General features: G+C 42.3%; 1 non-coding gene across 1 annotated transcript; it reads right to left on the bottom strand.

Annotated features, from left to right (window-relative positions):
- Positions 1-8,367: 8,367 nt before the first annotated feature.
- Positions 8,368-8,430, bottom strand: LOC111772645 (U7 small nuclear RNA). The gene has a single exon (XR_002806648.1). It is a non-coding gene; the product is annotated as a U7 small nuclear RNA (small nuclear RNA).
- Positions 8,431-27,041: the final 18,611 nt, after the last annotated feature.

The following is a 27,041-nucleotide window of genomic DNA, read 5'->3' as shown; positions in this document are numbered from 1 at the left end:
GTGAGTTTCATTATCTTCACTTCACAGTTGAGGAGACTGAGTTCCAGAGTGAGTTGTTACTGGCTATTTCCTTCACACACAGGCAGAAGCAACTTGAGGCCCGACTGTTTGACTGCAATTCTAATTCTTTTCCAGTGCACCAAGCCTATTTTATGTTACAAAAAAATAAAATCCAAGAAAAAAATAAGGATAAATTTGGCTAGCATCAGCTTTTGGTGGGTTAGAAAAAAAAGGGTAGGCAAAAGGTCTCCTTTTCCTTGTCAGTCTTGAGAGTAAACTACTGCGTTTTAGCACTGGTACTCAAAAGTGATATGCAATTGAGAATTTTTTCATACGAGCAGAGGGCTCTTTTGTGACCTCATTTTTCTTACAATTCCAAACAAGAGGGCTATGTGTGCTCCATTTTGTCCAGACTGATGTTTATAGTCCCATCCTCAGATGATAGATGTTACCTCATTGATGCTGAACTTGATATTACACAGTTCTGAGCCCCTCTTCCAAAGACTGAGGCTGTACATGCCAAAACTTTATGACAACAAGTCATGGAATAGGAATGAAAGAAATGTAATACTCAAATCCTCCTAACTCAGATAATATACAGAAATAACTGTAAGCCAATGGTTCTCAGTCTTCATACTTGAGAGGGAGGTGATTTTCTAAATAATGTTGCAGAGAAAATAATTTCACCCAAGGAGCATGATTGCCCACCAAAAGAATCATTCTCTAACTGTGGTATGAATGAATGCTGCTTCTTTTCACTTGAATCATTATTTCCAACATAAAGCTTTTCACCTCGTTAGATATCATGGACACTGCCCACTTCTAGGACCTTCAAATACTACCATCCTCTACCTGCTCCCCTACACAACACAGTTCCCCTGCCTGAGACTGACCTGTCACTTGTTTTGGAAGTGCCCTTGACTCTTCACCTCTCAACTTCACACACACACACACACCCCCGCATACACACACAATCACTCGCATACACACGCATATAGGCAAGCACTCACCTAGAGTTTTTAGCTCTTCTTGTCACTTCCAGACTTGGATGAAACGACATACATCAGGCTGTGGGGTCTGGCATCCCTTGTAGTTGGGGAGGTCACTTGATATAACTTGGGAATGTGAGGGATTTAATTCCCAGTGGGGTAAATTTTGACCAATAAGAAACAGGCAGTGGAGGTAGCTGGGAAGAAACACTGCCTCTCTTTTGTCCTTCCCAGGGAGTACTAGAGGCTGGTTTCCCCTTATACCCCATTCCAAGATGTCTCATGTGCCAAAAGGACAGGTCTGCTGCGGACTGCCTGCGCCTCCTCACAAAGCAGAGGCCACGTCTGTCAGGCTTCACCTTGTATTGCTTCACATTCTTCCTTCCCTCCATTTGCTTTTCCTCAGCCTATACGGCCTAGGTTTGCACTTCCCAGATAAGGCATCAGCACTTTAATCCTTGCTTCAGGCTCTGTTTTCTAGAGAATCTAGCCTATTTCTTACTGGATTGTTGTAGAATTTTTCCAGCGCGTGGTATTCTCGCTTTCAGGTACTCCCATTTCCAGTTTAGTCCAGCACACCCCTAAAGCACACATTGATGTGGCATTCCCCTTCAGTGGGCCTCCATTGGCTGTAAAATACAGCCCACATCCCATCATCTGGCATTAACAGCCCTGTAGATTTGCTCTCAAAGTGATTTTCCAATTTTATTTTCCACGATTTTTTATTTATACACCCTGCTCTATGGCCAAACTGAACAACTGGAAACTTTTTTTATGATCCAATATTTTCTGAGTTCCATGTCCTTATTCATGCTGTTCCCTCAGTCTGTAATGTCCACACTTACATCTCTTTGCCACATGTTTAAATTCTATCCATCAGGGGTAAGTTCAAATGTTACCTCTTTCTCGAATTAGTCCTCAATTCTCTCCCCTCTGCCACAAGCCCATACAGTTCAATAATCTCTCTTTTCGGAACCCCAAAATCATCTCGTCTATATGTCTCTTGTGGTATGTCCTACTTTTTACCCTACATTGTAGTGTTTTGCTACATTTGTTCTCCCCAGTTAGACCATAAGCTCCTTGAGGGCATATCTGCCTGATTGACCCTTGTTTCCCTGATGCTTGGCATGGTAACGTGCGCATAATTGGTGCTTAAGAAAATGTCATGAAATGAATAAACAGTCCATATGTTATATAAAAGCCTGGGATTATGGCTGAAAACTAAGTAAATGAAAATATTTCTTATCTCAAGCCCTAGATCCTTGATTTTTCAGGAATGTACAGGAAAAAAAAGCCACAGGGATGCTTCTATTTGTAAGTCGAAAGGTCAAGAGATATTAATAGTGAGAATGCTGTGGCTTTCTGCCTGGGGCCATCAAACAGAACATGCCATAGCATTCTGCTGACCTTGGACAGTTGGCTAAGACATAGTACCGAATGATCCAGCTTCTTAAGAAATGACTAATCTACAAGGCTTCCGAATAATGACTTCTTCTGAAAATGGAGGAAACTTTTGATAAAAAAAATTCCAAGCTGAGGGTATTTTTACAATTCTTCTACAGCATTATAAAGTCTAACATGTTAAAGTCCACAGCAAAAGAATAACCCCACAGAAAATGTATTAACTATTTAAACATACTATTTATAGTCACTCTGTGTTAATCATTTCTAAGGTAAATGAAATCTTCATAGGAAGAGTAGGCAAAAACATTGGCTGAGTATTTCTCTTGTGCGAAATGATAAACTATGAAATTCAAAGGTATTTGGGAAATCCAATCATATATTTATTTGTTAATAATAATTAATGAACTTATATAAAAACTCTTACATAGAAATTTAATAGCATTGGAAAGATAAGTGGTGCTAATGGGCGTTATTAGTTTTCAATATATATTAAAACTATGATGTTTATATGGTTGACGTGTATTGGATCGTATTTGAGATTAGGAAAGCTTATTAAAGTAGAGATAAATTTTACTTAACAAGTTAATATGAATAAAAAATTAAGAAATCCTATATGTATAAAGGTGAAATTATGTGGTCATGCATAGGTTAGATTTTGTTGGTAGAAATAGATTTTATTAAATTACTCGAATGAGGTAAATATGACATGGTGGGCAAGACACTTGGAAAAGTAGAAATGATGGCGAGAAAGAGATGGTCAAGGTTTTCGTTCTTCTAACCACAAGAGAGAGGGAAGAAATGGGGTTCAGTCGGAACAATAGCAGATCATGTAGAAATGGTTGGGCTGGGGATCAAAGAGGATGCAATAGGCCTGGGAACTCAGGAATTCCTTGGACAAATCTCCATTGGTGGTTCTCCCATTGGCACCACCATGACCAACATACGTAAACCGGGTGTATGCGGATCCATGCCGCCTCACCAGTCCTACCTATAAGTGTTACTCGCTGGCATGGGAGACAGCTGAGCTCATCCTTTCCAGGGCTGTTGTGGGTCGATTCCCATTGGGAATTGCTGTGACAGCCTCCTGCCCCAGAGGTTCTCCTTGTTCTTTACTCCTGCTAAGAATGGACATGTCCTCCCAGAGGAGTCAGCAACAGGCTGAACCGAGTGACTGCAGTCTTGGGACAGGCTCACAAAGGCCTGGTTCTGATTAACGCCCCCTATAAATTAAAAGGGTATACTTTTTGCTGGCATGATTTCAAGAACTTATGTTTTACAGCCTCCTGTTAAAATGGTCAAAACCTTTTTTTAAAAAAGATACTCCATTCCTTATAGCTAGGTACTGAGCTAGTTTCCCAACCACTGTTTTTTTTTTTTTCCTCAGAAATTCAGAAAGACTACAATATTTGAAACGGTTTCAGTGCATCCTTGAAGAGTTTTCTCTGCCTTTCCTGTTGGAGACTCTGTCTCGGAGGCTCTCTGCAGTGTTTACCATACAACCAAATCAATTCACTAAATTAAGTATGCTCTGTGTGAGATGTGAGCAAAGGAAAACCTACTGGGGACAGAATAAGTGCAAAAGAAGATATGACAATCCTTCCACCCTAACAAACAAGAAAAAACTAATTATCTTGAGTTTCACTTGTTGTGGTTCTTTTAAAATTCCAAAATATTCTTCATGCATTAAATAGGGACAGTGCAAAGCTTAAAATTGGATTAAAGACCAAGGATTCTAAGAAGGAGATCAAAATAAAGATTATAAGCCATTGATTGAACTAAACAATTGTTGAGCAGCAGCAGCCAGACCATTCTGGTGAATTTTCAGGGATTCTTTTTGGTTACATAAAATGTCTGAATCCAAGTTCACTCGCTAGAGCCACAGTTGCCTCCCGTGTAATTACTTTCAAGATGTAGTCTCAAAAGAACACTTCAAGAAAAGTTTTATGTGTTATCTATCATCACAAATAAGAGGGACTTCAGTACCTAAGACAAGTCAACACTTTGGTGTTGAATGCCCTAAAATGACATCATAATCAATCTGATTGGGAACAAAACTAAAGAAGATAGAATGGGAGTATAATTAGAGAAAAACCAAGTAGTAGATTTTTACTGTTCAGTGTTATTTTTTTAAAAAGCTAAATATTTAAAATTATTTAAAGTCATGTGAAGCTGATATCATGGTTTCAATGCAAGGTTTGAGAGGTCTGGGGCCCATTTCCACCAGCAGGGGGCAGTAGACGTTCCCCATTGTTTTCTTATGCTTTGTAGCCCTAAGGGCCCCACACTAGGCTCCCCATCCCCCACTCCCCACCCCCCCACCCACTGACCCTACCCCCTCCTTCCCCCCCACCCCCGGGGAGGGGTCTAAGGATAACAGAATGAAGCGTGCTGACTTAGTTTAATTCTTAAAAGTATTCCTGAAGGTCTGGAGCACTAAAGCTCTCCAGCAGAATGCATCACAGTATCAAATTTCTCTACAAATTTTAGATAAATTACAGGAATTGGAAAGATGTTCAAGAGCGTGCAATTAACTTTTATTATTCAAGATCAGAATAAGCTGCTTAAATACTTTTTATTATTGGAAGTTCAGTTTGTACTTATCTCTAAACAAGGAATGCCAGGGTCTGCCAGGCACATTGATGGTAATAGTCTGCTTACTTTCTAGAGAGAATCCTTTTTCCTCCACCCCACAAAAAATGCTGGATAAAGAAAGTCACAAATTTATATCAGTCTGGGCAGTTTGAGCTATGAGTTGGTTTCATCAAGGCTAGCAAAAATGGCTAAATGCCCGGATAGTGCGATTGTTATGAATAGTGGGAAAGTACAAGTAATGTAAAAAAAGAGAGGCAGCCCCCAAAGGGAGGTGTTATGCAGATTAAGTCCCCAGAGCCGCCATGGAGATGACCTCCAGGGAGTCTTGGCCCTTCCTCCCCATCTTCAGCCCCTAACCCTTCACTTTCCGTAACTCTCCTAATACAATGAAGCAGGATGTAAAACGAAGTCTATCAGGAGGCACTGATGTGTTTTAAGCTCCTAAGAGAATTTCAAGGAGAAACAGACTAATACCTCAGGGCCCATGCTTCCCATGCTATGAGCTGATCCTGAAGCCAACACCTAATTCACAGAGAAGTCTCAGCTCCTGTCACAGGAGCATTTTAAATCGGAATATGGAAGTGCCTGAGATCCCCTTTTCCCATTCTTTGGGGGCAATACTCTCCAATTCCAGACCTGTTAGGAGAGTTTGCACTGTTCCCTCTTAGGAGAGTATGAGAAACCATGAGAAAAATAAGAAGTAGTGCTTCCCTACCAGAAAGGTTACAGGTCCTCTCAAGTGCATCCTGATGAGGAAAATGTATGACTTTGGACTTATGGGCTCTATAAAAGGCCAGAATTACTAGAGAGTGAAGGTTTAAAAGTACATCTTAAAGAATAGCAAATGCATTCCATCTGAGGGGTAATTTTAATGTTTGGATGGGCATTGGTACTATGTATTAGATATAGTCCAAAACAAAAACACTTTCTTCTTTAATATGCCACATTTGGCTTCTAATGTTATTCTGTCTCCGGGAACTGGATTCTGAGTTTTACAGATCTCCCTGCAAAGTCCATGCCTCCTAGCTACCCCCAGCATGACACAAGCGCTCTGCTGTCTGGATATGTCAGGATCACAGGAAGAATGCCCTAGCATCCAAACCATTACGGGTAAAGAAGATTTTGGAAATCAGCTAGCCACTGCAGGGGAAGCAATTGAAGTTGTTAACTTGTTTTCTTCCAACACATAAAAGGGCATTTCCTTTGTCCTCAATTGACCAAAAATTGCTTTTAAACACTCAAGCGGGAGCAGTTTGCAAATGGCCAGTGTGCTGATGGTAGTTATCAATTTGAGTCCTGTTTCCCAGGTTGGAGAAGCCTGTGTGTGCAGTTGCCTTTCTGAAGGCTCACCTCCTGCAGAGGTGTTGACGGGAAAGAGGAGGAAGGAAGAATAATGCGAGCTGCTTTCACCGGGAAGCGTCAGATCATTTCCCTTTGTCTCCGCGCCTGTTTGGGAGATTTTGATCCAACGTGCTGTGGTAAGAAGAAACTCTCAACATTACAAAAAAAAAAAAAAGAGAGAGAGAGAGAAAACCCAACTTTCATTTTCCTCCTAAGAAATGGAATTTTATTTCTGGATGACAAGGGCCTTGGAAGGCCATGGCATGGTATATGAGTGATCCTTTCACAGCTATGGAACATCAGTAGACTACACATCCAAAGTATAGAGGTAGCTCTTAAAATATTCAGCCAAAGGAAGAGTTTAGAGAGAGCAGAATGTCTTTAAGGAACTATGTGAATGTTACTGAATCTTTCAAATAACGGTGTAACCTCTGTGAGAGCAACAATCTTCATGAGCTGTATTTATACAGAGCTGGGTTCACGGAGATCGCCCAGCAGGGTCTGGAGATGCCGGGCCCCTTGTTAGCCGTTTATCTATTACTCGTATTGTCCCACACACGTTATCTACTTTTTCTCCAATCCCCTGGATACGCAGCAGAGATGCTATAAAAATGTCTGTAACTTAATCTCCTGCCTGGTATCACCTAGGAGTACAGGAGTACAAGGGTACAGTGGCAGGAGTTAACTAAGCTCCTAAAGACAGGTGCTGTGGACATAGAGGTACAAGTTGCTGGAGTGACACTTCCCTTGATGAAGAGGAAAAAGAAAGCTGAAATCCCAAAGTGCTTGCTGACATTTGCCACGCACATAAATTGATGAGTTCGTTGTTAAGGGCCTTTCTGTTTAACGAGAAATCAAACCAAAGACCCTGGTGTCATAATTTATTCTCCTGCAAAATGTTGTGACCCAGAGGTTCCAGCCATAACCACAGAGGAATTGGAGGTTGGTAAATGACTCTCCGAATCAAAACTTCAAAGACATAGGAGGGGCAGAGGGAAGAAAATGTATCATTAATAAACAGGATGAGGCAAGTGGGCAAACATTCACCTATGATGTCACCTGCTTCTATATGACGAAATATTACACAGCCAGTTTCAGAACACTATGTGTCATAGGATCCCATTTTTCATTACTTCAGCAGTGTGAGATACTAAATTAATGTCACATTATTTTCAGTAGTTGAATTAAACAAAAGCCCAATTCTGTCTATTGCAAGGTGGGGATGAGTGAAGCACATGGTATGGACGGACCATGGTTTACCCCACTACTGCCCGTCAGTGGGCACTGGCCTCGGTCCCAGTTCTGTAAACAGTGCTAGAACGAACATCCCTGTTCATGGAACCTTACATAGTGAACCTTTCGTTTCTTTTTTTAAGTTATAAACATTTCAAACATACAGAAAAAAACAAATGATAATCCAAAAACACTGAAGTAGCCAACATTTGTTTTTAAATAATTGTAAACATTTTGCCATATTTACTTTAGGCTTTTTTTTAAATAAGGTTAGAATTATAAAGACCTCTTTATTCCTCTGCCATTCCATTTCTTTCCCTCCATAACCACGATCTTAAATCAGCTATATATTGTTCCCATCCACATTTTACTATGTATATATATTTCTGTGTAACTTCAAAATTTCTATGACTAGGCTCATACTCTAGGCTTATACTTCTGCAGTTCAGTTTTTATGCAACGTTGTATCTTCTAAGGCATCCACACTGACACATGTAGAGCCAATTCTTTAATTTTGACAGAATGACTCTACCACAGTTTACTTATACGATAATTACTTATAAAATATAATGTTACTCATATTCTTTCTGATTATTCACTACTATAAACCGTGCTTCATTAATCTGCCTTACACATGTCTCCTTGAAGTTCTACTTGGTATATATTCCCAGCTGTGAAGTTGATGGGTGAGATACTGTGAGTATTATCAACTTCACATGGTATCGCCAAATTTGCACCGATTTGCACTTGTAGAGTGCATAAGAATCCTCATTTCCCCACATTTTTACCAATTTTTTCTTTTTCTGGGGAGGGCTTCTGTTGAGGACCAGAAAAACCTGCTAGGCAAATTTTAGAAGAGGTGTTAACACTTACCACTGCTTTTTAATCTTTGTCACCTTGTAATAAGAAACAATATCTCATCATGGTTTTTATATCTTAGATTTCCAGTGAGTTAAGCATATTTTCAAACATTTATTGACCATCTGCTTTTCCTCATCTGTAAATTTATATCCTTTGTCCAATTTTTTTCTCTTAGGTTGGTTGTCTTTTTCTTATTGATGTGAAAGAATTCTTTGTGGTAGATTGAATTATATGAAATTGCCATTTGTAGGTCAAAAATTATTGAATATTGGCAATTTCATTTAGAAAAAACAAGTATTTCTGGATATTAATTTTTTGATCATTATATGAATGGCAGCTATCTTCTACCAGTTTATGACTTTCAAATGTGTTTAGGACATCCTTTGGCATGTAGAAGTAAATATTAGTATAGCCAATTTATCAATATTTTCCTTTAGGTTCCATGCTTTTCCTTTGTCTTGTTTAAGGAATCTTTCTCTACCCCCATTCCATGAAGAGATAGCTCTCATATTTCTATGATACAGATTTCCCAGAAGTAGGATTTCTGGATTAAAGGATGTATGGATGTTTGTTTAAATTTTACTTAAATCTCCGATACCAGTGTGTTAGAATATCCCTTTCAAAAAAACCCATCTATCTAAGGAGTGAGAAGGAATATATCATTGTTATTTTAATTTACATTTCCCTAACAACCAGTGAAAATAAAGCCTCTTTTTATGGGTTTAATCATCATTCGGATTTACTCATCTGTGAATTTTCTATTCATATTATTTGCTCTTAAATCTGTTGCATTGTTTATCTTTTTCTTATTAATTTGTAGGAGTTATTTGCATTTTACTGATAGTAACCCCTTATCTGACATGTCTATGCCAATTTTTCCCTAAGCTAGCATTGCTATTTTAATTTTATCAATTGTATGTCTTTCTATGCCAAAATTTTTATGTTTTTACATATCAAATATATTCATCTTTTCTTTTATCACTTCTAAGTTTCTTGTTTTGGTATAAACTATGTAAAGGTCTCTCTGATCCCTAATTTATACATTTAGTCTCCTATAATTTCTTCTGAGATTTTGTTTGTTTGTTTACTTTTGAGTATTTAATCTCTCTTGAATACATTTTAGCATTTAGTGTGAGATATATGTGCAAATAGAAAATAATTTTTGCATCACTGGCATCCTGATACGTAAATAAAATCACATCACATTACATCATATCACACATATGATACAGGTTTGATTTGCTCCACAGCTCATAGGTAAAAGAGTCATCATGTCTTTATCTTTCCAAATCCATTTCAATAAGACTGAGTCCCCTCCAACAGGGTTGTTGGAAAAACTAACCTAAGTCATTTTTCAGGGAGCTCCTTTCACCCACTGGGATCACAAAAGAACTCTAGGGCCTAGGGGTCAAAGATAAATGGGGACGAAGTCCCTGGTTGTCAGGCAGCTGGGTTTATCTCTGAGCACTTGGTCTTCCGGCCTACGTAATCCATTTGTGGGCTGGCAACTCCTCTGACAATGTCTAGCTCTTCATGCACAAGCTTTGGCACTGATATCTTTGCTGAGACTCCCACTTGGGGTGCTGAGTTCTTGGCCTGCCTGGGCACGCACAGCCATCGCTACTGGAACTCCTACCAGCTCCTTGCTTTAGGAACCTACAACAGCCCCATCCTACTGTCTTCTGGAAAACAACTCTCCCTCTTTTGTCTCCCAAAGGTTGGGTCCCTCTACCTCCCTACTTTCCAAGTTCACAGCCTTGATCCCAGCTTAAATTCTCATCTTGGGGCTTGAAAAACAAAAAATATGTTAACAGTAGGGTACTGAGGGGTGAAGGTGCAATGGGGTGAAGCGAAGAGAGTCTAGAGTTTATGAACAAAGTCCTGGCTAATCATTCTCTGGGTAAGAAAGCTCGCTCTAGATATTCAACAGCTCACCTCCCGTCCACCAAGAATGAAGAGCATGCTTTTTCTAAAATAGCAAAAGCTTAATAATGTGGTTGAGTTTCCCTATCCTGCTGTATTAAATTGTCAACAACTCATATATCATAGCATATCATATTATATGTTATTTACACTCATATTTATAATATATATTTTAAAAATATATAACCTAATATATATAAATATATATTATCTAGATATATAATAGATTAACATATATAAAGAGCTGGAAGGATGTATACCAAATCTTTATTGTGGCTATCTAGAGGCTGGAAACTGTGAAATCTTCTATTTTTTATTTTTATATCTTTTGAATTGTTATTTTTTATCTGTGTGGTTAGAAAAATAAATATATTTAGGAAAATATCACAAATGTTAGAAAGAATGTTGGCAGCAAACAAAAACCTTCTAAACCAAATTTACAAAAGCTTTCCAGGTGTTTATTATCAGCAGCACCGTTTTCAGACACTTAGTGGAAGGGAACTATGATGACTGGACAGTGGCAAAGGAGAGATGCCTTCCAGATTCTCAAAACGCTGTTAGGCATAACGAAGAGATCCCTGGATCAACAGTTTAAGAGTTAGGCCATTTGGGTTTTTGTCCTGGCTTTGCCACAAAATAACTGTGTAATTTTGATAAGTCTCTTAAACTCTCCTGATTCTTTCCTAAAACTAGACAATCTCCAAAGTCTCTTTCGGCTATAGAATTTTATAATAAATATGATTTAGAGGTTCTTAGATGGCAGCTGTGACTCTAGTTGCAAGTATCATAGTGTCACCAGCCATAAAACATCCAAACTAACTTTCTTCCTTGAAAGGGTAGATGTGCTGGCCTGCCAGTCCTTCAGCCCTGCCTGATTTGCAGTGATCACTGAACCGAATGCTTACAAGAGCTTTTGCCTAGAAAATGCCTCACTGACTGGAGAGCTGAGATTTTGCTCCTAGTATTGTCAGGAGCAAAAAACAGACTGCCACCAGACTCAACAGCTGGGCTGGTTCCTTCTGGGCAGCCTGCCAGCATGTGAGCACAGGGATGCGTTTGCTGGGCCCTGGGATCTCCACAAACATGCTCACCTCTGCTCACTTTCTCTCCTTAGGCCCTCAAGGCCCGAGCAGCTGTGTGACTTGTGTCCGGGTCACTGGGAGAAGCTGTCTCTTCTCCGTGGGGATGGTTCTGAGACACTACTCTCCAAAGCTAATTGCATATCTGTAATAGATTTGTTCTCAGTTTCTACCTTTTAATAGTCTCACTGAGCTCTGCCCTGGGCAGCACTAATGGTTTTAGTCTCCTACCCAAGCTAATTGAGTAGTTCCTCTCTACAAGGTAGAAGAAAGATCTATTTCCACCTTTCCAACACCAATCCCAACCAACCTTGCTGTCTGCCTTTATAGCTGGGGCTTCTTAAAAATAGCGTTTTGGAGACTAGACTGAGGATGGCAAAAGATAGTGCTTTTCTCCATAAGAGAAGCAATAGTTGTTTATCCCTAAAGATGAAACTGCTGTTATGCCGGGTGGTTTGGACTAGAAATTATTGAGTTTGGGGATTGCGTAGGGTCTCAATGTCACATTATCTGACTAAATTTCCATGTACTCTTATTGGCTCATATTAAAGTATCAATATATAACCTGCCCCAGTTCTTGCTGACCAATTCAGCTTATAAGCATAGTCTTTTAATTCATTAATCAACAACCAACAAGTATTTACTGAACATCTGTGCCCTGTTTAATAGTGGATGAAAAGATAGAATGTAATGTGATTCTAGAGGAGCTTTCATTTATTAAAAAAAATTTTTTTTAATATATTTTTTTCTCCCCAAAGCCCCAGTACATAGTTGTATATCCTAGTTGTAGGTCATTCCAGTTCTTCTATGTGGGATGCTGCCACAGCATGGCTTGATGAGCACTGCTAGGTCCGTGCCCAGAAACTGAACAAGTGAACCCCAGGCCGCCAAAGCGGAGTGCGCAAACCTAACCACTCAGCCACACGGCCAGCCCCTAGAATAGCTTTTAGAGTTAGAAATGCCTAGAACCTAAAATGATAAAAGATTCAGTCTCATTTAAACACAGAAATGTGTTAAGCATAAAGTTAAGAAACTAACCTTGTCATTTCTCCTGTGCTTTTGGTGAGTTTTGACGATGGATGTGAGTATTAATGGATACACATTGTATATGTTGCATACTCAGGCAAACCATGGTGTTCTTTGAGGCTACGGCTATGAGAGCCTTAGGAATGGGGAACAAGGAGTATGGGGAGATGGGGTCCTGCGTGCGTTTAAATTATGAAAACTCAAAATCTATTTCTCTCAATACATAGAATCATTTTAATTGTGCTGGTGATTCCTCCCGACATTTCACTTGCTGAGGGCATGTCTGAGAGAGTGTGACCTGGGAGACAGGCATAGCTGAATTACAATGTATAGACTATTCTGAGTAGAAATGTAACTTTGTTTCTCTATAACTGAATACAACTTAGCCCTCGAATCCTCATTTCCGGTAAGCAATGTAAGCATATTGTTATTTCAAGAAAACTCAGTCACTGCTAGTTTAATACTTAGTCTCTTTGGTTACAGATTTACATACAAACTGCAGGATTCTCCCCCTGACTATCTTTCTTCCTTCCGCTCAGAGGAGGCACAAGTTACAGGTCTTGTCTGCGTGCTTTTCTCTGGTCTTTACTGACCTCAGTTTTGAGGTGTGACTTCTCTAGTTTTTGGGCATTGTGACAGCATCCCAGTGCCGATCTTGGCAATGCAGGCTCCAAGTTCACACTCTACATGCTGCGCTTGACCCAACCCAGGCCTCTTCTGGTCCACTGGCCCTCTCAGCATGTCTGCATCCTTCCTGGGGGACCCAGGAACCCTCAGCTACCTTCCTCCACTGCACGAGGGAGTGCAGATATGGAGTAGGGGCAGAGTGAGGCAGGTGAGGCTGCTTTCAGACCCATCCCCACAGACACCTGGATACAATGGATGCCTTTGACTCAGTGGTTGGGAGCTGCAGGGCATTGGAATTACTGGAAGCAAATGTAACTCATCAGTTACTATTTCAAAATAGTCTACACATTGATCTGCTGTTCTCTGAACCTGTCCCAGTTTATCAGATGCTGAACGCAAGTCTCGTGTTTTAAAGATGTGTTTTTATCAACGGTATTGCCCCTAAATGCAAGTCAATCATTTAATTTAGTGCCTATTCAAAGCCAGGGGAAATGGTGGCTGAGTTAGATTTATTCAGACATGGCATGTGTTGGTTTCCAGCATGGTGCCCTCCTAAGGGAATTTCAAAGTTACTCTTGCTTATTCACAGTTTTCACCCTATATTCTGATCTTATGAATGTTTTATAACATTTTGAAGTTGTAACTCCACAGAACTTTTCCCTGCTCTGTGGTTAATTACTTGATTGCTGAAAGAGGGTGCCATGCCTAAAAGAGAACTAATGACCACGGAGTTCTTACAGCTTTGCCAGAGGCAGAATTTCTCCGTGGAGTTTACAAAAACCCATTTAAGAAGCCCAAAGATGTTTGACCTATACCCACATGCCGGAGGGCAGGGGCCCACCTGGCTTCTCCTCTAAATCCCTAGCCTGTAGCATTGTATTTAGCACATATTGGATGCTCAGCATTGTTGTTGAATAAATGAATAAGTGCATTAACAAACCTCCAAACAGTAGCTTTCTACCAAAGGGACATAGAATGTGCTGATTATTGAAGAGAAATAGCTCAGTTTGAGCCCAGCTAGTGGGCTTCAAAGGGAGCTACTCATCAGACAACCTGCGTGTCAGAGGTACGGACCTTTAGGTTGACCTGATTACAAAAAAAAAGGAGGAAATAGCATATTTTACACATACCCCTGGATTGGACTGCTTCCTTCAAATGTGTGAGCCAGGCAAACTCCCGTGACGCCTGGCCTTTTGAGTTTACATTAAAGAGTTCCATTTACTTCATACAGAATATTCTGTGGTGCCTGTTAGAATTTCAGCCAACTCAACCCACAGAAATATAGACATAATTCTTAGAAAAGGCCTCTGAGTACCTCTAAATAGCTCAAGGTGTGGACGGTCCTCCGTAAACTCTCGTTCAAAGCCATATTCATGCTTATATGCCAGGTATTTTTTAAAAGCCTACTTATTTGGTTACTTGACCCGCAGATGTTTGAGGCAGCAAACCTCAGAGGGACAGGAAGGCTGCTGAGGTGAGCACCCTGGGCACAGGAGCTGTGGCCAGTGAAGGGAGAGGCAGTAAAACGAAGGCCCAGACATGGAACCGCAATCCTGCTGGTCGTGGCCGTTTTCCCAGCCCAGGTTCCTCTCTTTTGGAGGTGCCCTTTCTCTTCTATATGTGGTCCTGCTGTCATCGCTCCAAGCGTAATGCCCCCAACCCCAACCACCCCTGAGGTGAGCGCAGAAGTGAGACTCAGCCCCACTTAAAACATGGACAAGCCGGAGCCGGTGTTGGGTGCAAGACACTCCTGAATGATATGGCGTGGAAGGATGCTAATGTGGGCTGCTGATGGCCTTTCTCCACCACATGGAGAGAGGCCCATTTGGAGGTTCTTTAGGACAAGCAGCCATGAGAGTTAGAAAGAGGTGTTCTGATGTCACCAGGCCCCGGTGCAGTCCTGAGGCCTTGGTCCCTGTTTCCTAGCTGACATGAGATTTTTTCCCTAGGCAGTATGCAGTAGCTCTTGACATTTACACCTAATAGCCTGAGTGTTTCCACGTCAGGTACAGCGCGCCGGCTTCGGGCTCCTCAGAAACCTGCTTCGACCCACCCCCACTGCTTGCGACCATCTCTCCCTGGCAGTGGCGCCTGCCTCTCCTCTGTCCTGACTCCTGCCAGCATCTGGCACACTCTGCTCTTGCTACCCCATGCCTGGAACAACCTGCTCTGCCAGTCCTACCACCTCCTCCTCGCCTACCCAGGTCACAGAATTTTTCCAGGATGCCTTCAGTCCACAGTCATTTTCACCTTCTCTAACTTCTTCTGCACTTTTGGCCTTTACTTCATAGTTAGCAACTTGTTACATACTGCCTCTTTCCTCTGTCACTCCTCAACCCCTTACTCTGCTTTATTTTTATTTATAACACTTAATACCCCTTGACATATTATATGTATGTGTTTACAGACATACTTCGGGGCTTTTTTGTTTATTATCTTTTTGCCCACTAGGATGTCAGCAACGCAAGATCAGAGACTGACCCCAGCACCCAGAATAGTATCTGGCCAATGGTAGATGCCCAATTAGTATTTGTGAAATGGATTAGTGCTGTGCTGCTCTCTGATTATCAATAGAACACATTGAGAATTACATTAAAGTGTGTCTTGTTTGGCATTTCCTCTTTGGAGACTCCATAACAATCGGTTTGTACTGCTTTGATAGAGAGAACTCACTCAGCCAATGTCTTAACTTTATCCCTCCACTAACTGTAACCTTGAATTCTTACTCGTCTTTGCATTCTAGCTGCTCCTTATACAGACAGTTCTTTCTCCTATTAGGCCCTATGAAGAGTTAGCCTGGTTTCCTGGGTGTGGAAATCACCAGCTAGTCTTCATCTATGCTGTCGACAGAACTTTGTTTTCTAATTCTTCTGTGTCCCCAAAAGCACCACACACACAGAGAATTGATTCGAAAAGCCTCATAACTTGCTGGAATGATCTAAATGCACGCACTGAGGACATCAAGGCCCAGTGCATTGCAGTGACATCAAATACACAGAAGACCATCAGAGAAAGCTGACTGGTTTCCCGTCCTCTGCACAGCAAGGCCTGAGAGGTCCTGAGGACCGCATACCTCAGCGAATTTGGACTAAACCGCCAGCATGCACAGGCATTCCAGATCCGTTTCTCTCACGTCTCCAACACCATCATGCTAGTAACCACCAACCGCTGGTGAGCACTCACCATCATGCCAGGAGCTGCTTTAGTGCTTTGTGTGCATTTTCTCAATTAATTCTTCCTTGAGATACGGACATTATTATCTTCCTCTTGCACAAGTGGAAACTCAGGCACAGAGAGGTTAAGTGACTTGCCCAAGGCCACAGAGTGAGTAATTGCTGGGGCTTGGGTTCGAACCCAGGCCAACTTCTCCAGAGCCTGCCTACACGCTTAATCTCTCAGCTCTGCTGCCGCCGTGTGATCTGGTTAACACATCCAGTGATGAAGGCTCTAGCAGCCAGATTAGCTTCCTGTTTAATGTCTAATCCATAAAGATAATATTATATAACGTGATTAGAAGTTAAAAAAACAAAAAACAGCCTATAACTGAGTGCCTCTTTGGCTGCAGTTTGCAGGGAACACAGGCTACAATGCGCCACCTGAACCCAATGCTCCCACCATCCACACGGCCATGATGACCCAGGCCTATCGATGTCTGAAATCTGCTGCCCAGTTCTGCGCTTGTGATTTTATAATGACTTCCACATGCATTAGCATCCCATTAACGGGCCGGCATATGAGAACAGTTGTCTTATGAAGTGAGGGGATTTTTTTTTCTTTTCTTTTCCATTAAAACCACAGGTCTACGGAATGAAAATGCTCAATCTAATGAGTGTAACCTGCAAAGTAATTTCATGGGCTGTAGTACTTTGATGGCAATAATTCTTCGATGTCAAAAGGATAAGGACACAGTTTTCTGCTTCTGATTTTATTCTGAGAAAATGATGGTATTGAGCTATCCAGAGAGTGCCCCTGTAGATTAATTCCAGTTTTTCTTTTGTAGAGGAGATTTAAGGGAAGTCTTAATCTGCTTCATATTTAACTGTTATCTCCACACTATGAATTAAAAAAGGAAAGCTGGACTCTGGTCTCACCTCCCCTGACTCCTGAGGGCAGGTACGGAGGGGCTGAGAGCGGCTCCAGGTCTCTCTGGTTTAGCACCCCTTGCTGACTTTCCCAACATCTGCTTCTTTCTAGTTTTCATTCCAAGAACCTTATATTAACATGTCTAAAATGAGCAGTCCTTGTTCTATGATTTTTGAATGCCTTTAACATTTTCCTCAGGTACTTGTTGTTTGTCATGAAACTCAATCAATTCTGAATCCTTTCAATATCTGCAATCTTGGAAATTTTCTGCATCCTCTAATTGTTTTCTCCTAAATCCATGCTCAAGGAGGGAAGAGAAGTAAAGAGCACTTAATCTGCCTTCTCTTCAGCTGGTAAAAATTGCTGTGGAGTACTTCCCCTGATTTCCCTTCTCCTCTCTCTTACTCTTCTCCCTTCCGTTTCCCATCTCCACGCCTTTTCCGAATCCTCTTTTCCCTTCTCCTGTCTCCCTTTGTCAGACCAACATCTGAGATGGCAGGCAGGGCAGGAAGAGTTCAGGAGGTGGGGGAGTGGGAGTCAGGGCAGCTCCTTCTCACCAACCTGCCACATCTCCCTGGAGCTTCCGAAATACAGTTGAGGGTCATTGATCCGAGAACTAATCATCTAGTCAGTCTAGATAAGAAAGGGTAGGAAAATTCTATAGAAATCTACAGCTTTGGGTTTCTGGCATTTCCAACCTGGCAAAGTTAACAGTCCGGTGAATAGCGGCTGTGTAAGCACAGGAGAAAGCCAACCACACAGTGAGCAAGGAGAACATCTCTGTATGTTACGTCCTGTCCTTGGTTTCTATGCACTCTCCCTCCAGCACTTTTGTCCTCCTGTGTCTTACCCTAGAGGCAAGTTTCAATTCTAGAGTCTCAAACCAAAATGCCATAAGGGGGCCATTTCACGCTTTGTCAATTGCAAAAAAAAAAAAAAAAAAAAAAGGCAGCTCTTCGGGGAAAGAAGAGCCTTCCCATCTTTTCTTTATTCCCTGCTCTTCACAATCAGGATCATCAGAGCAGCAGTGGTGACCACTTGCTGAGTGTCTGCTGTGTGCTCACTGTGGGGGTGCCGAATGTACATTCAGGGGAAACAGAGCCCCTCGAACCATGGGGACCAAAGCCAACGTGCTCCAGAAAGGTGCTTTCCAAACTGTGGGTTGTTTAGTCAATATGAAATCACTCTAGTTGTGGAGAACGGCATTTTAAAAAATAACGAGAATGGAATGGAATGGAACAAAAGAGGAAAATATCAGGATATTGCATGTGGTAGGAGTAAGTATTGTTTCGTGAAAACTTGGTTTTAGTTAAATACTCACATCTCTATCTGTCTAAAATGGAGAGTCTGACAGTGCTTACTGGGGGCTCGTGTACATTTCCCAGTCTCCTTCACAACCAGCCTTGTGGCCCAGGTCTGGCTGTGGGAGTACGTCCAGAGGGTCACATGCCACTTCCAGATACAGCACATCAAACACTCCCACGTAGGTTCCTCCATTCTTTCTTCCTTCCATGTGCCAGCTGGATGACACCAGAACGACCTTGAAGCCACAAGATGTCAGAGCCACACTGTGGAAGCAGCTTGGGTCCCTAAGTTGTCATTTGGAAGAGTGCCACCCCCTAGCGTCACCGGACCAGGGACATCAGCTTGGGGCTTTGTGTGAATGAAAAATAAACTTCTATTATGTTAAGCCAGATTGTTTCACCTACTTCGTGAGTGTGTGTGTGTGTGTGTGTGTGCATGCGTGTGGCTTATGCTATAAATGTGTATTTCTTAACGTAGATTTTAGTTTAGATTTGCAAGCCACTGCTCTGGACAGTGTGTTTCAAATGTGGTCCCGAATCACCTGCAGTTGAATCCCTCAGGCTCCTCATTAGAAATGCAGGTTTCTGAACCCCGCTGAAATCTGCTGAGTTAGGATCTCGGTGCCAGGCCCGGGAAGGTTTAACACGTTTAACAAACTCCATGGATGAACCTTATGAACACTCAAGTTTAGGAGCCACTTTGGCCTCAGCATTAATAGAAACATGTTTTCTTGGCAACCCTGGGCCTGGTTAAATCCACCAAGCTTTATACCTATTTTCTTTGGTTGCTGTCCAAAGCCTGCGTCTCCCTATTGCACACTCTATCTAGGCTGTATAATTTTATCACAATAATGCTCTGTACTGACTCACATAATCCTTTCCTAAGAACACCTCCCACTCCTTCTCTTCTTCCTAAATACTCTGTCCTCTAAAAAGCCTGTTGTGTAATTAACAACTCCTCTGTCCCTACAGCCTCTTCCTTGAACATTTTGTTAACCTCTGTTTCTCCTCTGAGTTATCTGTTCTGCTCTCCCCTCGAATGGGAGCTGTTCATTTCTTGCATTTTATGTACTATTCTCAGGGTTGGCAAGTGGGGCAAGTCCCTTCCTCAGTACTCACTGCTGCTTCCCAGCCAAGACTGCCCCACTCTTTTGGATAGGCCTATACCAATTAGCATGCCTTTGGCCACAAGTAACAGAATATCCAACTAGAAGAGCCATAAACAATAAGGACATTTTCCGTCTCACATGATAAGAAGTTAAAAGGTTGAGGGATAACTGACTAATTCAACAGCTCTTTCCTATTTCCACTCTGTCCTCTCCAGCATGTTGGATATTCTTCTCAGGCTTGTTGCCTCATGGTCACAAGATGGCAGCTGCAACTCCAGACATCACACGCTCACAGCTATACCTGTATTAGTTTTCTGTGTCTGCTGTAACAAATTACCACAAACCTGATGGCTTAAAACAACAGAAACTTATTCTCTCACTGGTCTGGAGGCCAGAAATCTAAAATCAGTACCAATGAGCTGGAATCAAGGTGTTAGCAGGGCCGTACCTCCAAAAGCTCTTCCTCTGAGTGTTCTGGGGGAGAATCTGTTCCTTGCCTCTTCCAGCTTCTAGTGGCTGCCATTAATTCTCGGCTTGTAGCTACCTCACACTAATCTCTGCCTCCATCTTCACAATGCCTTCTCCTCTGTGTGTGTGTCTTCTCTTCTGTCTGTATCAAATCTCCCTCTGCCTCTCTCTTACAAGGACACTTGTGACTGCATTTAGGGCCCACTTAGGTAATTCAGGATAATCTCTCCATCTCCTGATCCTGAACTTAATCACATCTGCAAAGACTCTTTTCCCATACAAGGTAACAATTATAGGTTCTACGGATTGGCACCTGATGTCTCTGAAAGCCATTATTCAGCTTACTATACTGTCCAAAAGTAGAAAGGGCAATCTCTCCTCATCTATAAAATTCTTAACGGGGAGAAAGTCTTTCCCAGAAGCCCCTGCCTTAGTTCTGGCTGCTATAACAGAATAGCATAGAGGGGGTAGCTTAACCAACACAGTTCTGGGGCTGGGAAGTCCAAGATCAAGGCACCGGCAGACCTGGTGTCTGGTGAGGGTTTGCAGATGGCAGAATCTAGTTGTATCCTCACATGGCCCAGAGAAAGGTTCTCTGTCTTGGGCTTCTTTATAAGGGCACTAATTCCATGCAGGAGATGTCAACCTTCATGGAAGTCTCCACTTCCTGATACCATCCCATAACAGGTTAGGATTTCAACATATGAATTTTGGGGGACACAAACATTCAGTTCATAATGCCCCCCAGCATATTGCCCCTTAGTCCCATTGACTGGGTTTGGGCCATGAACACATGCATGTAGCCTCTATGAGGAAGGAAGCCTCTATCAGCAAAAAAATAGATAAGAGGGTGAGGGAAGACCAATCACTAGAAACTATTAATATCTGCCTCAGGATTCCTACTCCTTTAAGGCTAGCATCAGTAGAGCACTCTCTGCCCTTCCATGATGATGTTCTCTTTTGGTTTTCTGCTCGCTCCTTCTCAGTCATGGAAGACTTTGGCATTTGTCTCATAGTCTTTCTATTTGGCTCATCTAACCACTGACTGTTCAGTTCTTTGACCTCCTCATCTTCCAGTGACCATTCCCATTCCATCCCTGCCTTCCCTTCCCACAGCTTCACACTGCTCCTGGACATCACCTGAAACTGCTCCTTCTCCGAAATAGCAACTATGGACAAGTGCCCCTGTGACCAGGCCCCCCATCCTTCTAGCTTAGTCAGTTCACTCCTCCTCTCTCCTTTCTGCCTATCCATCAGCTGCTCTTGTCTTGAATATATTGTCCATGTTCTAAATTCCCATGACCCTTGGTCCTTCCATGAGGTTATCCAGCAAAACCCCAGTCCTAGATGAACCCCGCTGTCTGCTTGCACAAACTTCTCATTGTCTTTAATTTCCATCCCTTCTCTCTCAGCAGATAACTTTAATTCATACTTCACAACTAAAATACGTAGAAGAGATCTGATAGAAACTCCTCAGCTCCCTACCACCGCATTTACTTCTCTATGTACTGAGATGTCCAACCTTCTAGCCTTGTTACAGTGGAGTGGAACTCCTTCTACTAGATACCAATGCATCTGCTTGTTCTACAGAAATATGACTAAGTCTGATCAATGAGTTATAAGTGGAAGTGTAGTATAGGAGTATTTAGAAAGCTTCTTTGAAAGATAATGGGCACATACCCTTTGCTCTATTTTTCTGGTCCCTTCCTCCATCCACATACCTGGATTATGGATGTAATCACTGGAGCTCTCGCAACTACATTCTAAGAATGATGTCCAGGGGACGGCAGAGTAATGAGACAGCACTATGTTCACCTTCTTTAATCGTTCCTATTTCTAACCCAAACAGGGACAACTCTTCCCTCAGATCCTAAAAGCCACACTCTTAGGGTATGTTTAAAATCTTGCTATGTATATAAAAATAACTTCTTTTTTATGCTATAAGAACTTTTTTCTCCTTCCCGAACTTTTTTCTCCTTCCCAACCTTGATATATGTTACAGAGTCTGCTGCCATTAACTCAACTCTGGAAGATTCCATGTCCCATTGTCCTTTCCCAATTCTTGGCTTTCCTCTCCCAAGGAGTTGGGAGGTAGGGTTGGGTATGAAAGAAAGAAAAGGTAACCCCATTATCCATACATAATTCTAGGCAGTTTTGGTAACGTGTATCATCGTCTCGTCCCTCATATTTCTCTCTCTCCTTCTTGTCTTGTGCTTTTGTTTCCATCCTCCTTTTACCTTGTTTAGAAGTTTACCCAGAGAAGGAAACCTACTCAAACTATACATCAACATCAGCAAGCTTTCATTCTTACCTCCTGTATTTCCTTTCTGCCTTCTGATTTAGATGAAAACATTAAACATAAAAATAAGTTTTTTTATAGCCTTCCACAGGGGCACAGAAAACATCCTCTTGAGAGAAAATATAACCTGATCATTTGTCTCAGAGTCTGAGTTGAACAGAGAAAACGTTCTTGCAAAGGGTGGTCAAAAAAGAAGCGTTGGTAGGGGATTCCCCTCCCCCAACCCCTGCACACCTCTTCCGCTTTGCTGCCCAGGCGGCAGTTCTGAGAAGCAAACCTGATGGTTGACTCCTCTGCTTAGAAGCCCTCAGTGGCTCTGCTCCAACTCCATCTTTCCCTTCTGGTCCGCCTCACACCCTGTGCCTCCAGTTCCTCTGAATTGCTTGCAGTCACCTGGGCTGCTTCGCATCCCTGTGCTTTCTTTATGTTCCTTTTAGCAAATACCCATTCCCCTTGAAGGCTCAGCTCAAATATCTTCCTGTCTTTTGTGAAGCTTCTTGTACCCTTTCTCCTAATTGACCTTTTCCTTCATTTTGTCCCCCTCTAAAAGAGTATCATAACATGTGTCACACTTTATTACAAAATTATTTGACATGTTTGTATCCTTCTATAAGCTCACTGAAGGCAAGAACTGTGCTCATTCCTTCTTTTACTGCCCAAGTAATTCACGAACACTTTCTTTCTTTCTTTTTGTTTTTGTTTTTTTGAGGAAGATTAGCCCTGAGCTAACTGCTGCCAATCCTCCTCTTTTTGCTGAGGAAGACTGGCCCTGAGCTAACGTCCATGCCCATCTTCCTCTACTTTATACATGGGACGCCCACCACAGCATGGCTTTTGCCAAGCAATGCCATGTCCGCACCCGGGATCTGAACCAGTGAACCCTGGGCCGCCGAAGTGGAACGTGTTCACTTAACTTCTGTGCCATGGGGCCACTTTCTTTTTGTAAAAGAATCACTTAACACAGAAATATAACATGGAAGTCTCCCTTCATTTCTTACCCCTCAGTCCCCCTCCCTTCCCATCTTATTTGTATTTTGAACCCTTAGTGCCTAGCTGTGTCTGACACACAGAAGCCCCCACAACTCTTTTGAATGAATAAATGAATGACTACCCTTCCAACGCTGTTCTTCTCAACCAGTGACACATCTGATCATAAATCTGAGTTTAAATACCCATTCGCTATGGTGTGCAGCTTTCTCACTCCAAGGTAACACCACGTATGAGCTCTTTTGTGGTTTATTTTTGCTAACTCACTGTCTGAGTCTTCAGTCTCCTCCAGGTCCTGTTTACTTTGACTATTCAAAGCTCTGCTCCTCTGCTGGAGCAGTTTACATTGGGAGGAAGTTTTCCCACTGCCTGTGCAGTGTAAATTGGTTTCTAAACAATCTTGCCCGCAGTCTCCATTAATATTATACTGTAGAGCGAGGCAAGGTAAAATATTCAAAGTAGCAGGAGTTACTTTTTAGGATGATTGAATATGATGAAGGAACCAAGGACAAAGGGTAATTTATTCCAAAGGAAGTCAACACCTTTGCTTTGCACTAGCTCTTGCAGTTAAAAAATAGGGCTGGTAATTGGACTTGCTTTATGAAAATCTCATTAGCATTAGCATATAACTAAAATGCACAGCTCCATAGTTAATTGCAATCCTGCACTGCGGTTAACAACTACAGTGATGACATTTGCATATTGCACATAAAATTAAAAATGCATGTCAGATAGGTGCTCTTTCAGAAAAAAAATCCTTGAATAACATTGCATTCACTACAATAATCGGAAAGATTTTGAATTTGAATGGAAATTATATGTATAGTATGAGCTTCAGAAAGACAGAGGAGCCTGATCAAAGGGGAGGGGAAGCTAAATATGAAACATTACATAGGCAAAACGCCAGCAGCTGGAATCTTCTTCAAGGGCAGGGACCTGTAATATTGAACTGCATGTGCTTTGTGTAAATTCAACCCTTTCGCTTGAAAGTCTCATTTAGCTTTCTGGGCATCAGGCTCATCTTGCTGCTTTTCCTCTAGACTGTAAGCTCCTTGAGATCGTGGACTTGATCTTTGTAAATCTTTGAATCCCACGATGCTTAGTATGTAGCAGGCGCTCAACTATTTGTAGGTGTGAACCAACTCAAGCCCTCTCCACCTGAATCCAGTAGACACAAGAGGCTGTGTAGGGGAGTGGTCAAGAAAGAATTTTTTCACTTCTATGTCCTTGAGCCCATTGCCTTGAGTCAGTTACTCCAACCTCCCTAAGCCTCCATTTCCTGCCTTATCAGGTTTTTGAGAAGATTCAGAAAGATAGTGCTTATACAGTACTTAGCACAGCACAGTGCCTAGCATGTAGCAAGTGCGATTACTGTTGTTACTGTGGTTTTGGGGTTAAAGATCACGGGAAAGTGCACATTGGAGCTGAGGTATAAATCACTTCGTATCTCAGTCCTAATGCCAGTCAACTGCAAGACAGAATAATGTTGCCAAGAGTCACAGTACTTGACACAAGGGCTGGTAAATTTTGTTCTATTTCATCAAGGAAGAAAATGAGGCCCCTAAAAGAGAATGGAGGGGCACAAGATAACAACACCACTCTCTACGTGGGTGATACAAAGATCCATCACCAGGCTTTGCACCTGAGACTCTGCTGTGACTCTAAATTGTCTGCTTCTTGGCGACAATGGGCTGGGAAGAAGAGTCAGGAAGGAAAGGCAGAAGTGACAAGGTAGGGCTTTCTGTAGTGAACTGGGCTATTTCATTCACTCATTCATTCATTCATCATTCAACTAATATTACTATTGTGCCCATACCTATGCAAAGTGCACTGTGCTAGGAACCCAGAGACACAGATGACCATGGATGTGGACCTGATTGGTATACAATTAGAAATTCTGGACTAGAAATGAAGTGAAGGATCAGAACTAGAGATAAAGAAATCAGTGTTACCAGCGTGGAGAAGAGTTGGAACTCTGGACATAGGTGAGCTCCCTGAGGCTGTTCATTGGGGAACACTCCCACTTGGGGGATGGGAAAGGGAATTGGTGCCAATGAAGCAAACAGAGAAGGAGAAGTATGGGAAGAAAAATGGCAGATGGGGCTGGCCCCGTGGCTGAGTGGTTAAGTTCGCGTGCTCCACTTCAGTGGCCCAGGGTTGTGCCGGTTCGGATCCTGGGCGCGGACACGGCACTGCTCATCAAACCATGCTGAGGTAGCTCATCCCACATGCCACAACTAGAAGGACCCACAACTAAAATATACAACTATGTACCGGGGGGCTTTGGGGAGAAAAAGGAAAAAGAGAATCTTTAAAAAAAAAAGAAAAGAAAAATGCCAGAGAGGCCTGGGAAGCTGAAGGAGGTAAGAGTTTCAACTGACAACTCTGTGTAAGGTCAATGAGGGTCATTGGATTTGGTGATAAAGAGGTCACTGGTGATCCTTCTCCAAGAGGGAGGTTACTGTAAAGGGGTGTGGGTGAGAACTTGACATCAAGGGTAATTAAAGAATGAAAGGGTGGGAAGGAAATATAGGCTATGCTTTAGCAGTGAAAGGAAAAAGCTCGGCCAGCAGCTTGAGGGCATAGCAGAGTTGGAAAGGAATGTGTATAGTCCTGGAGAGACCTACAACAGGACCAGTGAGAAGAGAGAGACAAGATCTGAGACAGCTGGAGGTGGGGATACCCTCTGAACCAGCCCAAATCCCAAGCTGCACAGGACTCTTGAGAGCTGTTCTGTTCAGTGGGCCTGAAGCCAGGGCCTTCTTGCTTGGGTGAGGTGTCCCTTTTCCTTGGCTGGTAGCCGTGGTTCTTATCTGTATCCCATTATGCACTGAATCATAGTTTTCAGTTTATTTGTCTGTATTCTCCCTTGATGGTGAACTCCTCAATTGCAGGAACCATGTCTTATTCATCTGAGCATCTCCAGCTCCTGGTTCAGGGTCTTGCACAGTCAAGAAGAGTTGCTGAACCCAACTGCATAGTTCCTCAGCTGGAGTTCTCAGTAATTACATAGCCCCTTTATAAATCCTCCCGCCTCTGTCCCCATCTCACACATTTCTGATATTGAGGAGAGAGCTGCAAGAAGTCTGGGTATAGTTCACTCCCCTCCTCATACTTGGGGGAGCAGACCAGAACGTATGGGATCCCTGTTTCACCCTACGCTAGATGAATTGTGGGAGGCACTACTGAAAATGAAGCCAAGAAGCCACAGTCCCGTTCTCCCACAGCTTTCCTTAGAGTCTCTCCCCCAGAGTCCTTCTACTGCTCCCTCTACTCTGTTCATTCTGGCTAGTGTGTTTTTTTCAACTCTCCACTTCCTGCGTCCTATTTCTACTTTTGGAAGCCTGTTTTTAGACCCAAGCCTTTCATTTGCCTTTACTCAAAGGCTTTCTGCAGACTCACTATCTCTAAGAAAATGCTCTTGAACCAGAATCTGACAGTTGAGGTTGAGCCAACATTGCTCACCCCTCCCAATCTTATGTGGGTCCAACTCAGTCAAGACCCCCAAAATACGAACTTCTGTTTAAGAACAAATCTGGGGGCCTCCAGTTTAGAGTGATAGGCCTTCATGGAAAGGGATAGAAATGACTTCCACCAAGTCAAAGCAGAGTACCGGACTGTCCTGATTTTCCTTAATAAGTCCATACTTGCGAAGATTCCAACTAGTGACAAAGAAACTTCCCCTTTTTCACTCATGCTTAAAAAGTAATTGTTAT

Source organism: Equus caballus, chromosome 2 (assembly GCF_041296265.1).
Source record: "Equus caballus isolate H_3958 breed thoroughbred chromosome 2, TB-T2T, whole genome shotgun sequence".
NCBI lineage: Eukaryota > Metazoa > Chordata > Mammalia > Perissodactyla > Equidae > Equus > Equus caballus.
Note: the sequence above shows the minus strand (reverse complement) of the source record. Positions and strands in the feature narration are given on the sequence as shown.